This window comes from Hordeum vulgare, chromosome 1H (genome assembly GCF_904849725.1).
Source record: "Hordeum vulgare subsp. vulgare chromosome 1H, MorexV3_pseudomolecules_assembly, whole genome shotgun sequence".
Lineage (NCBI taxonomy): Eukaryota > Viridiplantae > Streptophyta > Magnoliopsida > Poales > Poaceae > Hordeum > Hordeum vulgare.
This window is the reverse complement of record NC_058518.1, coordinates 141,957,357-141,969,380: the sequence shown is the minus strand read 5'-3', so window position 1 is coordinate 141,969,380 and position 12,024 is coordinate 141,957,357.

Genomic DNA, 12,024 nt, shown 5'->3' with positions numbered 1-12,024 from the left:
CACCATACCACGAGCGCACCACCAGGCCCCTTTGCTCCCAGCTTTGACCAGAGGCCAGCTATTCCCATCGAGCAGACCAGGGACTGGACCCCCAGCGCTCGAGCTCCACCTCGCCTGTGCGCCACCAGGTCCCACAGCCCCAGACCAAGCCGGACTTCTCCAACTTACCAAGACAGAGGTGGACTCCTCCTCGAGAGGACAAAAGCTCCAGGAGCCCGAGACCCTGCTTCCGAATTCTTTCTCCTGCCCGATTTCGAGGTACATCACGTAGCATCGCTAGGAGCTGACCCGCAACTTCGTCATCGTCGGAGCACCACACCGTCCATCGGACATCGTCCGCCCGTACGTCCGAGTTCGTCCGTGTTCGTCGGAGCTCGCGGAGCCGCCGTCACCGGACTCCGTTCGACCGCCACCGGAGCACCATCGGAGGAGCCACACCGAGACGGTTCCGTTTTTCCCCGCTGTTCGTGGTGAGAACGCACGCACGAAGGATTCATCAAGTCCTGATGAACAGCTTCAGGACGAAATTCAATCTGTTTTTAATCTGTTTTAGCTCTGTCAAATTCTCGGTATAATTTTGAAACGCGTTTATCTTTTTACTCGTAACTCCGATTCAGGAAATTCTTTTTCCTGTGATCTCGTATTGATGAGTAGAACATGTTAGAACCAGTAATTTTCAGTTTTACGAAAATTAATTTTTTTGTTAAAACAGATTATTTTAACCTATCGGAGGCCATATTTTGCAAACCGATCACCCGGTTTAGTTGATTCTTTTTGCATTGTCATCGTATCAGCGTGTAGATAATTTTACACCTGCTGCCATGCTATTTATGCTTTGGTTTTAAACAAGTTGTTTTATCGCCGATCGTTTTATTTGGTGTTATGTGATTGTGGTGATTGATTGGTGTGATTGTTTGCAACGTGTAGATTGTGCGGAGTGCGACGCAAACTATTGTCAGGAGTGTGACCTTCTGAATCAGAATCAAGGCAAGTTACATGTTGATCATCCTTTACCTATTATTTTTCTATGCATGTAGTATTATACCACCCCATGAAAGTTATGCATGTATAGGAATATTATTATTGCTATGCTATTGAGCTATATCCCCTTGTGATTGAAGATCGTGGTATTTGTAGTTTTGCTATGCTGTGTAGACGGGGATTGGTTCCTGTATTCATTGAGATTATGTGAGGATTACTATAAAATAAATTTGAGTAGTAATTAAGGATTTAATTCACCTCTAGGCGGATATGGTATTGCTGGGTGGTTTCAAGAACATCATGGTTTCTACCCTCTCAATGTAAGTGGAATGCCGCCCAGGTTCAAAAAGATCAAACAGACTTAGTGACTAGTAGCTTCCTTGTGCGACCACTAGCTATTATGGGCTCTGGCTTAGTTGATCAGTCGTGGAAACCTTACCCGGATGTGCCAGCTGATGTAGCTATGATAGGTGGGATGGGCCTCCTGTGGGACTAGGTGACTGCTTCTGAAAGACTTCGTCTCAATCTTCGGGTTGGGTCCAGTGGGTACAGCGTACTAACCTCTGCAGAGTGTATAAACTAATCATGATTAGCCGTGTCCCCGGTTATGGACAATTTTGAGCAGCTTGGCCATTACAGTTGTTGGATGATCTTGACAGATGACACACTTAATAAAACTTGGTGGGAAACTTAATAATGGTAATAGGTTGGAGTTGGAGATGCCAATTCCACCATATGTGAGTTATTGTAGCAAACAAATTAAAACTTGACTATTAGGTAGCTATGAGGATAAAATTAGCTTTCTGCAAAATAACCATCAGCCTTTCTTTTGTTATAATATGCATATACATGTAGGTCTGTTATATTATCTTTTCCTGTGTAACTTGCCAATACATTCAAAGTGTTGACCTATATGGCTGCAACGTATCATGTTGCAGGATATTCAGACGAGGAGTAAGGTACCGTTAGGGTCGCGAGTCTTCACTCAACATCGCCAGTGGGCTATGATGGGACTCATCGTTATTATTCTGCTACTTTTCCACTGTTTATTAGTATAAAGCTAGCTAAGTGCTATGCAGATTGTTATATTTTATAAATTCTGGATCATACGTTATTATAAATGATGCACTTGCTATATCTGGTTTTCATCTATACTGTGTGTGCTAGCGAGTCGATCCAGGGACTAGCACAGTAAAGCACAGAGACTCAAATCCTTCGAGGTTTGGTCGTTACAGATGGTATCAGAGCAATGCGTTGACTGTTGGTTGTCCCTAGAAAATGGATTAGAAAAGCCCTAGGAGTCTAAATTTATTCTATACACTTTGTCTACATCTTACTCTTTCAGTAGACAACCACTCTAGTATCTTGACCAGCTTAAGTAGGAACTAGTGCTGAGACCACCACTTATCTTATTTTATTTGCGATATTAACGTGTTAGCGTATCTGATTATGCCCGCTTTGTGGCATGACGATACTAGGTTGCTTGCTTGATTGTTATTTTGCATGTTTGTGAAACTAGGATTTTGTCGGAATTATTCGACTATATATGTAGATATGTCTGATTATTGTTATGCTTGTTTGTGTTATTTGTTATGATGTTTTGTTGCCTCATATATATTACCTTGATCATAATATGCATATGGGTAGAATATCTATATTCCTTTAGACCTATTCTATCTATTTTCTTATCTATTCTTGCCCACCAGATGCGGCCGAGACGTGAGCCTAGGGACGGGAATGCAGGAGCAGGCAACAATGATGGCAATGGCAGTGATGCACCGCAATATGTGCGGCAGATACTTGAGGGACAAGGCCAGTTGATCCAGTTGCTTGCCCAGAGTTTGGCCAACAATAACAACAACAACCCACCGCCTCCGCCACCTATGGATATGCTCACTAGGTTCTTGAGGTTGAATCCTCAGAGGTTCTCCAGCAGCCCTGAACCTATTATGGCGGATGATTGGCTTCGTTCTATTGGTAGGAATCTGCGGACCGTTGGATGCACAGATGCAGAGAGGGTGAGGTTTGCCTCACATCTATTGGAGGGTCCTGCCGCAGCTTGGTGGGACAACTACTTGGTCACCTATCCCATTGATACTATCACATGGGCGCAGTTTGAGGCAGCTTTCCGTGCCGCACATGTGTCTGCTGGCGCCATGAGTCTAAAGAAGAAGGAGTTTCGCAGCTTGCGTCAGGGAGGTCGCTCAGTTAATGAGTATGTGGAGGAGTTCAACAAACTTGCACGTTATGATCCTAATGATGTTAATACTGATGCAGCTAGACAAGAGAAGTTCTTGGAGGGCCTGAATGATGATTTGGGAGTTCAGTTGACTGTGGCCACTTTTGGCAATTATCAGGAGCTTGTTGATAAGGCTATTGTGCTTGAGGGAAAGCATCAGGCAATAGAGAACCGCAAGAGGAAGTATAGCAACAACAAGTTTAATTCAGGACCGCAGCAGAAGCCACGCACTTCATATCATCATCATGGAGGTAATGGGCATCATCATCATGGAGGTAATGGCCACAATCATAATGGCCACCATCATCATAATGGACACAAGGGCAACAATGGCAACGGTAGTGGTAATGGTAATGGAGGTAACAATAACCAGAACCGCCAGAATGTGCCAGTGCAGAGAGACCTTAATCAGGTCCAGTGCTTCAAGTGTAGAAAGATGGGCCACTACTCCAATGCATGCCCAGAGAGCAATAATGGTAATGGGAATTCTGGAGTCATCAAGCCAAACCCCTTTCAAAAGGGGCATGTTAACCACGTTAATGTGGAGGAGGTCTATAATGAGCCAGAGGCAGTGATTGGTAAGTTTTTGATCAATTCAGTACCCGCTCTTGTTCTTTTTGATACTGGTGCATCGCATTCATTTATTTCGAGGGTATTCGTTGATAAACATGGATTGCCAACCAAAACCCTTAGTATGCCTATTAGAGTGAGTTCCCCAGGAGCTGAGATGATAGCAGGTGTTGGTTGTCATCAGTTAAACTTGTCTATTGGGAAGCATGAGTTCCCTACAGATTTGATCATACTGAAGTCACAAGGTCTGGATATTATTTTGGGTATGGATTGGTTACAATTATATGAAGGAGTTATCGATTGTGCTAGTCGATCTATTTCTCTCAGTGCACCAGGAGGGAAAAGAATCAAATATATATGTAAGTACCAGCATAAGAGGATGCAAGTGAACTCTCTTAAGGGGGGTAGCCTGGAGGAGGTGCCAGTTGTGAAGGATTATCCAGATGTGTTTCCGGAGGAGTTGCCAGGTATGCCACCAGATAGAGATATTGAGTTTCTCATTGATTTGATTCCTGGTACCGGACCTATTGCAAAGAGACCATACAGAATGCCTCCTCAAGAGTTGGAGGAATTGAAGAAGCAGTTGAGGGAGTTACAGGCACAAGGATTTATTCGCCCAAGTTCATCACCTTGGGGAGCCCCTGTTTTATTTGTGGAGAAGAAGGATGGAACCTTGAGGATGTGTGTTGATTATCGTTCTCTAAATGAGGTAACCATTAAGAATAAGTATCCTTTGCCTATGATAAATGATCTCTTTGACCAGTTGGAGGGAGCTACTGTGTTTTCTAAGATTGATCTTCGTTCTGGTTATCATCAATTAAAGATTCGTGAGCAAGATATTCCAATGACTGCTTTCACTACGAGGTATGGGCTGTATGAGTATACTGTTATGTCATTTGGATTGACTAATGCCCCAGCATACTTCATGAATATGATGAACAAGGTGTTTATGGAGTTCTTGGATAAATTTGTGGTTGTTTTCATTGATGATATATTGGTGTTCTCCAAGAATAAGCAAGAGCATGAAGTGCATTTGTGTTTGGTGTTGAAGAAACTGAGGGAGCACCAGTTGTATGCCAAGTTTAGTAAATGTGAGTTTTGGCTGGATGAGGTAGCATTCCTTTGCCATGTTATATCAGGTAATGGAGTTGCAGTTGATCCATCCAAGGTTGCTGCTGTTACAGAGTGGGAGACACCCACGTCAGTTGGTGAGATTCGCAGTTTCTTGGGCTTAGCAGGTTATTACAGGAGGTTTATTGAGAATTTCTCAAAGATTGCAAAGCCTATGCCTGAATTGTTGAAGAAGGGAAGTAAGTTTGTTTGGACTGATGATTGTGAAGCTAGCTTTCAGGAGTTGAAGCAACGTTTAGTCACAGCACCAGTTTTAACTCTGCCAGACATACATAAAGACTTCCAGGTATATTGTGATGCTTCTCGTCAGGGACTTGGGAGTGTTTTGATGCAGGAAGGTAAAGTTGTTTCTTATGCTTCACGACAGCTTAAGAATCATGAGCATAATTATCCTACACATGATTTGGAGTTAGCCTCAGTTGTGCATGCATTGAAAACTTGGAGGCATTATCTTGTTGGTAATCATTGTGATATATTTACTGATCATAAGAGCCTGAAGTACATATTTACTCAGAGGGAGTTGAACCTTAGACAGAGGAGATGGTTGGAGCTTATTAAGGATTATGATTTGAATGTGCAGTATCATCCTGGTAAGGCTAATGTTGTTGCTGATGCATTGAGTCGTAGGAGCCATGCTAATGCAATTTATATTGAGGATCTGCCACCGGAGTTATGTGAGCAGTTCAGAAATCTGAGATTGGATATGGTCCCTAGAGGCTATTTGGCTACACTTGAGGTAAGGCCTACTTTGCTTGACAGAATTAGAGAGGCTCAAAAGGATGATAAGTATATTGCTGAGATAAAGGAGAATATGCTAAAAGGGAAAGCAAAGGATTTCCATGAGGATGAACATGGAACCATATGGTTTGAGAAGCGTATTTCTGTACCTCAGGATGCAGATATAAGGAAGTTGATTCTTCAGGAGGCGCATGATTCACCTTATTCTATACACCCAGGTAATACTAAGATGTATTTGGATTTGAGGGAGAGATTTTGGTGGCCTAGCCTGAAGAGGGAAATTGCTGAGTATATTGCGGTATGTGATGTGTGCCAGAGAGTTAAAGCAGAACATCAGAAACCAGCAGGTTTGTTACAACCATTGCCTATACCTGATTGGAAGTGGGATCAGATTGGAATGGATTTCATCACTGGATTACCCAGGACTCGATCAGGTTATGATTCTATCTGGGTAGTTGTTGATCGTTTGACTAAAGTTGCTCACTTCATCCCGGTAAAGACTACCTATACCAGTGCTAAGCTAGCTAAGATTTATATGTCCAGAATTGTCTGTCTGCATGGAGTTCCAAAGAAGGTAGTGTCTGATAGAGGTACTCAGTTCACTTCTAAATTTTGGCGTCAGTTGCATGAATCATTGGGTACTAGACTGGAGTTCAGTACAGCATTCCATCCACAGACAGATGGGCAGACTGAGAGGGTGAATCAGATATTGGAGGATATGTTGAGAGCTTGTGCTTTGGACTACGGGTCCAGTTGGGATGATAATTTACCATATGCAGAGTTCTACCGCTGGCTGCAGCGGTATTACGGCTAGCACTCTAGAGGTACTACCGCTGGCTGCAGCGGTACTACTGCTGGCACTTCAGCGGTACTACCGCCAGCAGCAGCGATACTACCGTTGGGCCCATGGTAGTGCATAAGCACTACCGGGCCAACCACCGCCAAGAAAGTCTTCGCAAAAAGGTCAGACGAAGTACAACCGCTAGGAAGGCGGTACTAAGCTCCTTGAGAGGTACTACCGCCAGCACAGTGGTAGTACTGCTAGGGCGGGGGGTACTACCGCTAGGCACAGCGGTACTACCGCTGAGAGAGCTTTTGCTTAGATGAGATAAAAACAGAGGCGGGAGCCACTCCAAAGTTGCAGGTAAGGGGAAAGGAGATAAAGTGTCACATCCCTGACAGTTTAAGCAAGTTAGCTTTGTGCTCATGTTTTCTTTGCATTGCATCTAGGAAATTTTCAACAAGAATAATGTAAGTGGTGAAGGAAAACTCAAAACCCTAGCCACTTCTTTAAATAAAGGAAATCTCAAACTAGTTAAAATCAATGAACCCAAAATGGCCTCAAGAAAAGTTCAAACTTTCTGATAAATCATGAAAGTATATACGCAATGAAGAAAACCTTTTTATTGACACTTTAAGCATTTTAAATTAATGCAAAAAGCTACTGTTCTCAAGATTTAAATTTGAAATCAGAAACTTTAAGTTTTCAAAAAAGTTGAAAACTTTAGGAATGATTGGATACTTTCCAACAAATATTCTGGGGTGTTCAAATTAGTTTTTACAAACTATTTTGGAGCTGAAATAAATAGCAAAACAATAGTTAGCAAAACAGAAACAAAATAGAAAAGAAATAAGACAAAGGAAGGGCTTACCTCTATTTTCGCCGGCCCAGCCCACCAGGGGCTCCCCGGTCATCTTCCTCCTCCTGCCAGTAGGCAGGGGAGAAGATGAGCACGGTGGCCGAGCCGGCCACCTCCTGCCTGCCCGCTCGCTGTTGGAGGCCTCTAGGAGCGCCAGCACGACGCCTGTGCCTTCTTATCCTCCTCCGCGCGGCTCTATCCTCTCCCCTAGGCCTCTCGATCCCCTCCCCCTCTCGGATCTCTCTCTCCCCGAAGCTCCGGTCGCCGTCGATCCGTCGTCTCCCGGTCCTCCCCGACCCTGCCGGCAGCCTCACAAGATCCGCCGTGAGCTCCTCTTCCTCTTCCCCCTCTTCCCGAGGCCTTCCCCCTCCTTTAACCACGTTAGCCGCCGGAGCCCGAAGGACCTCGTCGTCGGCCATGTCATTGCCCTCGTTGTGGTACTCAGCTCGTGAGGCCGAGCTCAGGAATGAGCTCCTCGAGCTCTGTAGATGGCGTAGGGCCTCTCTCCCAGCTCGCTAGCCCCCTGCATCGGCACTTCCGTCGATGCCCGAGCCGCAGCCGCCGCTGACCTCATCGCCGGAAAGGATTCCGGTGACCACCGGGACCAGCTCGACCCCCTTTAGATGCGGTGTTTCACTAGCTGCCTGTAGCTCTATTCTACGCCCAAAACCGACGACCGTAGCGTTGTTTGGCTCTCTCCGGCGAGCCCTCCGCCGCGCCCGTGGTCGCCGCTGGCCATATTCCGCTGGGGGCCGACGTGGCCAACCTAATCCAGCAGTTTAAATGCTTAATCTCTCGCTGACAGTAGGCCTGAGGCCAAGGCAACTCAGTTAAGGGGTCGGTCAGCGCGAGATTAACCCTAGAGAGGCTGACCAGTGGGTCCCCCTGTCAGGTTTGACCAGAACAGGTCAGCTGACCTGCTGATGTCAGGCTGTTGCAATAAAGGGATTTTCCACTATAAGAATAATTCCAGAAATGTTTAAAACTTCAAAAATTCATAGAAATTAATCTGTCACTCCAATGAAAATAATTTAGATATGAAAAAGTATCAGAAAAATTCAAGGAATCTGAATATGCTATTTTCAATCATGTTTGAAAAAGTTACAGAACCCAAACATGTAGATTAATGAATAAGTCAATTCTTATAAATACTTTATAAATGGAATATGGAAAATATTTAAATTTCTTTATGAATGACATGATCAAACACTGTTCTAATTACAAACCAGCAACTTAACATGTCATCCCATGCATGTTAACATCAAGTTGATCTGAGCATCAGGTCGGATCAATTAAAATGGTATCCGAGAATACCTCGTTTGAAGTGATATTTGAATGTGATTCAAATCAACTTCAAACCTAATACATGTTAGTTATAATAGTACATCACCTTGTCATTCCTTTCGGTAGGCTCCTCTCCCCCGGATTCCACCAAATATCCGTCTGACGGATATTGTCACTCCTCTGAGCAACAAGGCAAGCAACCATTTTTGATCATCCCGATAAATCCCATGTTCTTGCTCCTGCACTTATTTATTGCATTAGGATCAAATGCTTCAACTGCTTTTGCCACGTTAGTTGAACCCACTTCCTTTGCATGGCTTATCCTTGTCAAAGTAAATATCCGAACCTTGCAACCTAGCATACCTGGTAGTTGCTTGAGCCATGATGTGTCTTATCCTGCTATGCATGCTATGCTTAGAGTTGTGTATGGTCTGTCATCTGGGAGATGAACAGAATTGTGAGAATGTGTTCGGTAAGCAAAGGTTGTGTGTTGAACCTGATTTGGTAAAGGTACCGGTGAAAGGTTGTGTAGGAGTACATGACGGGTTGTTTCATTGCAACCGTCCTTAGGAACTGAGTTCCGTGTATGTAATCCAAGACTAGATAGTACCACATGCTGGGCCCTGAAATATGACCCCTCTCGACTTATTAATCGCTTAGTACTAGGTCCAGGAGTTGCAAGTAGTTTCTGGTGTTTATAGTCATGCTGGAGGCTGTGCATAGTGCTGACCTAAGAGGTGGGCTATGATGCGGTAGGCAATGGCACGGTGTACCAACTGGCACCCGGATGGTGGGCTTGGGAACCCTGCGCACATCGTTTGAGGCCGTGGCGGAAACCTCGGCCGGACTTCCGTACGGGTTACTCTCAGATAGGCGATAAACCTGGAGAAGGTACTAGTGTGGTTAACGGTCGTGGCCGACATCCTCGCTAGGCTTCTGCTTGAAGGTTGCCGAGGTGCATGACGTGCACATGGCGATAAGTGGCGAGAGCGTGTGTGACGAAGTACACTCCTGCAGGGTTATGATCTATTCGAATAGCCGCGTCCGCGGATATGGACTACTTGGAGTCATATGTTGTTCATAGATAACTTCAATGGCTACTCATAAAATTGTCAAGATAAGCGTGAGTGTCGTGGACGGCATTTCCGTATGGAGACGGAATGATTCCACGATGGTGTATTGTTGTGGTGTTAGTGTACTCGTGTGCAAGAAATCAAGTTGTCAAAATTATTTAAAAACGCAAGTTGTCTAGCCACGAGTCAAATGCTGGCTTTCCGCATGAAACCCCACAATACATTATTGATACTTTGCATGAGTAGATAGTTATCCTAAAGTCTTGCTGAGTACCTTCGTACTCATGTTTGCTTAATAAATGTTGCAGAGGTTTCTAATGACCCTAATTGAGGGTTCTTCATAGACATCAACGACGACGAGTAGCTGGTGTCCCAGCTATGATCTGGCCCTACGTTGGGTCTGTAGTATAGTCAGGCCATGTGCCTTCTAGTTGCCCTGTCTGTACTCAGACAGTTTTTAACTCTTTCGCTGGCTTGTAACTGAATGACTGCTATTATGGGTCGTGAGACCCTTAATGTGTAATATTATGTGTGTGGCTCTTCCGAGCCTCTTAAATAAAGCTTGTATGTTTATGGTTATGTTGTGATGCCATCGATGTATCTATACATATCGGTATGCCATCCGTACGTGTGTCGTACTTCATATGTGTGGGGTTCGATCACCTAGTCGTGAACTTTAGTAGCACTCCTTACAAGGAAATGCCCCTTTGTGATCCAACGAGCCTTGGTAGTTCGCTACTGCTCCGGACACATTGGTTGACCGGCATGTGTCCTTCTTAGCTGTTGTGTCTGTCCCCTTTGGGGAAATGTCACGTGATGTAATGGAGTCCTTGTAGCTTGCTACGACTCATCTACACTCGCTGGTGACCGACACCTGCTTTGTTGGGTCATGTATGCATGTCCTTGTGCGGTACTGCCACTTTGGTTTGTGACTAGACTTGTCGATCCGGGTTCTTTGACATTGGGATGCTAGCGACACTATTGCATACGTGAGTCAAAAGACGCAAACGGTCCCGGCTAAGGTAAGGCTGCAGCCGTGGAGTTAACCGTGCGTGAGACCGCAAAGAGATGCGATGTGTTACAAGCTGGATTCCTATGACTTAGGATCGGGGTCCCGACAACGTTGGTATCAGAGCCTGACTGACTGTAGGATTACTAAGCCATACTGGTCGAAGTTGAGTCTAGAATTGCCTTAGTTATATATAAGGGAATTGTTTGTGGAAGGGAACGTAAGACTCTTGTTCTCTTCTCAAGTTATTCTATTCTAGTCATCCTCGTCTTTTCTGCGGGAATTAAGGACTAGGTTACTCATCTTCTTCTAGGCTCGTGTTACTGATCGGTAGATTATAGGACTACGGGTCAAGATATATTTGGGTTTCTTACGTTCCTAGGGAAAAAGGGAAGTAAGTTTGATGATCAGAGAGTTGAACTTGATAGTTGAGTGGTTACGCTATTCCATTTTGGGTTGTCTCAAAATTTGTTTTTGAGCATTTGCAGCCGTTATGCTGCCCTATTTTGCATTCAGACCTCTAATGCTTTTGCATTACTCTCTATTTATAGATGCCTGGCCGTCGTTCTCGTCAGGTGGTATGTCTGACCAGGTGCATTGATGTACCGGGTCATACGGCCATGCTGGTCAGGGTGATGTCGATGTGCGGTTACCGCTGGTACCCCGAGTACACAGTGGAGGAACAGTACCGAAACTTCAACCAGAGCCAGTATATCTGCACAGTTAGGGTATTTCCAGACTACCCTGGAGCTTAGGAGCCAATCCATTGGTCCTATGGGTTGGGAGTCACTGTTGACATGGCAGTACAAGATGCTGCCTACTCAATGCTGACTATTATGAGAGTGAGACATGCACTGCTGCAGAATTCAGAGTTCTGCTATGTTCCGGCCTCTCAGCCTGGTGAAGAGGGATACCTCAGTGGAGTCTATTTTGATTCTTCTATGGAGGATCCACTACTGCAGTCCATTGTTGAGATGCTAGAGAACAGAGACAGGGATGCTCGTGCTCTCCGCATGGAGCTTTATGCTACCCGTGCCCGTCTGTGGACGGCTTTGACGCAGCTGGCACCGGTAGTCTAGACAGGGTACAGAGATATGGAGATGCTGAACCCTGTTAGGACCCATCTTCCGGCCCACGTTGACTGGCCAGCTATAGGAGGAGTCACCCCTCTTCGGGGACCCCTCTTACCACCAGTCAGGGGACCAAGGCCACATCCGTATCCTTATGGATCCAGGGATCTCAGGCTAGAGTGTTTCCTGATCTGCAGGTTGAGCTTCCAGGTCATGGAGGTAATCTCTATGAGATGTTCTATGCGGATGCCTGAGCTGTGAGCGGAAGCATAGTATCGTAGTAGCCGTA